The following is a 2,854-nucleotide window of genomic DNA, read 5'->3' as shown; positions in this document are numbered from 1 at the left end:
TTGTACTTATCGTCTGCAAAGCTATGTCGCGTGCTGCGGTATGCGGAGACACTAAAAGCACCATAGTAGAACACAGATGAAGCTTCTTAGTTGATGTAATAGCCAGTAAGAAGTAGAACAATTCAAGTTTTAGGTATCGATTATTGACTTTTTAGCTGGCTTTGGTTCCTTGGACATGAGCTAGGACCTTAAGATTCTGCATGAAAGGAGGACTAGCAGCCGAGTTGCATGGGAGAATGTGGAATGTGTTCATATGTAGTAAAAACCTAGAAATCCGTCCGTTTTCGTCATTTGTTACCGAATCGACTTAAAGCCAGATCGTCACATTGGCCGCTCTTCTCTCTGAAACGGTTGTACTTATCGTCTGCAAAGCTATGTCGCGTGCTGCGGTATGCGGAGACACTAAAATCACCATAGTAGAAAACAGATGAAGCTTCTAAGTTGATGTAATAGCCAGTAAGAAGTAGTCCAATTCAAGTTTTAGGTAGTGATTATTGACTTTTTATCTGGCTTTGGTGCCTTGGACATGAGCTAGGACGTTAAGATTCTGCATGAAAGGAGGACTAGAAGCTGAGTTGCACGGGACAATGTGAAAAGTGTTCATATGTAGTAAAAACCTGAGTAATCCGTCCGTTTTCGTCATTTGTTATAGAATCGACTTAAAAGCCAGATCGTCACATTGGCCGCTCTTCTCTCTGAAACGGTTGTGCTTATCGTCTGCAAAGCTATGTCGCATGCTGCGGTATGCGGAGACTCTCAAAGCACTATAGTAGAACACAGATGAAGCTTCTAAGTTGATGTAATAGCCAGTAAGAAGTAGTACAATTTAAGTTTTAGGTATCGATTATTGAGTTTTTAGCTTGCTTTGGTGCCTTGGACATGAGCTAGGACCTTAAGATTCTGCATGAAAGGAGAACTAGCACCGGAGTTGCACGGGAGAATGTGAAAAGTGTTCATATGTAGTAAAAACCTGAGAAATCCGTCCGTATTCGTCATTTGTTATCGACTCAACTTAAAGCCAGATCATCACATTGGCCGCTCTTCTCTCTGAAACGGTCGTAATTATCGTCTGCAAAGCTATGTCTCGTGCTCAAGTATGCGGAGACACTAAAAGCACCATAGTAGAAAACAGATGAAGCTTCTAAGTTGATGTAATAGCCAGTAAGATATAGTACAATTCAAGTTTTAGGTATCGATTATTGACTTTTTAGCTGGCTTTGGTGCCTTGGACATGAGCTAGGACCTTAAGATTCTGCATGAAAGGAGGACTAGCAGCCGAGTTGCACGGGAGAATGTGGAATGTGTTCATATGTAGTAAAAACCTAGAAATCCTTCCGTTTTCGTCTTTTGTTATCGAATCGACTTAAAGCCAGATCGTCAAATTGGCCGCTCTTCTCTCTGAAACGGTTGTACTTATCGTCTGCAAAGCTATGTCGCGTGCTGCGGTATGCGCAGACACTAAAAGCACCATAGTAGAAAACAGATGAAGCTTCTAAGTTGATGTAATAGCCAGTAAGAAGTAGTACAACTCAAGTTTTAGGTATCGATAATTGACATTTTAGCTTGCTTTTGTGCCTTGGACATGAGCTAGGACCTTGATATTCTGCATGAAAGGAGGACTATCAGCCGAGTTGCACGGGTGAATGTGAAAAGTGTTCACATGTAGCAAAAACATTGGAAATCCGTCCGTTTTCGTCATTTGTTACCGAATCGACTTAAAGCCAGATCGTCACATTGGCCGCTCTTCTCTCTGAAACGGTTGTACTTATCGTCTGCAAAGCTATGTCGCGTGCTGAGGTATGCGGAGACACTAAAAGCACCATAGTAGAACACAGATGAAGCTTCTAAGTTGATGTAATAGCCAGTAAGAAGTAGTACAATTCAAGTTTTGGGTATCGATTATTGACTTTTTAGGTGGCTTTGGTGCCTTGGACTTGAGCTTGGACCTTAAGATTCTGCATGAAAGGTGGACTAGCAGCCGAGTTGCACGGGAGAATGTGAAAAGTGTTCATATGCAGTAAAAACCCGAAAAATCCGTTCGTTATCGTAATTTTTTTTATCGAATCGACATAAGGCCAGATCGTCACATTGGCCGCTCTTCTCTCTGAAATGGTTGTACTTATCGTCTGCAAAGATATGACGTGTGCTGCGGTATGCGGAGACACTAAAACCACCATAGTAAAACACAGATGAATCATCTAATTTAATGTAAAAGCCAGTAAGAAGTAGTACAATTCAAGTTTTAGGTATCGATTATGGACTTTTTAGCTGGCTTTGGTGCCTTGGACATGAGCTACGACCTTAAGAATCTGCATGAAAGGAGGACTAGCAGCCGAGTTGCACGGGAGAATGTGAAAAGTGTTCATATGTAGTAAAAACCTGAGAAATACGTCCGTATTCGTCATTTGTTACCGAATCGAATTAAAGCCAGATCGTCACATCGGTCGCTCTTCTCTCTGAAACGATTGTACTTATCGACTGCAAAGCTCTAACGCGTGCTGCGGTATCCGGAGTCACTAAAAGCACCATAGTAGAACACAGATGAAGGTTCTAAGTTGATGTAATAGCCAGTAAGAAATAGTGGAATTCAAGTTTTAGGTATCGATTATTGACTTTTTAGCTGGCTTTGGTGCCTTGGACATGAGCTAGGACCTTAAGATTCTGCATGAAAGGAGGACTAGCAGCAGAGTTGCACGGGACAATGTGAAAAGTGTTCATATGTAGTAAAAACCTAGAAATCCGTCCGTTTTCGTCATTTGTTATCGAAGCGACTTAAAGCCAGATCGTCACATTGGTCGCTCTTCTCTCTGAAACGATTGTACTTATCGTCTGCAAAGCTATGTCGCGTGCTGCG

The sequence above is a fragment of the Schistocerca gregaria genome, unplaced genomic scaffold (assembly GCF_023897955.1).
Source record: "Schistocerca gregaria isolate iqSchGreg1 unplaced genomic scaffold, iqSchGreg1.2 ptg000227l, whole genome shotgun sequence".
NCBI classification, from domain to species: Eukaryota; Metazoa; Arthropoda; class Insecta; order Orthoptera; family Acrididae; genus Schistocerca; species Schistocerca gregaria.
This window is presented reverse-complemented; position numbering follows the sequence as displayed.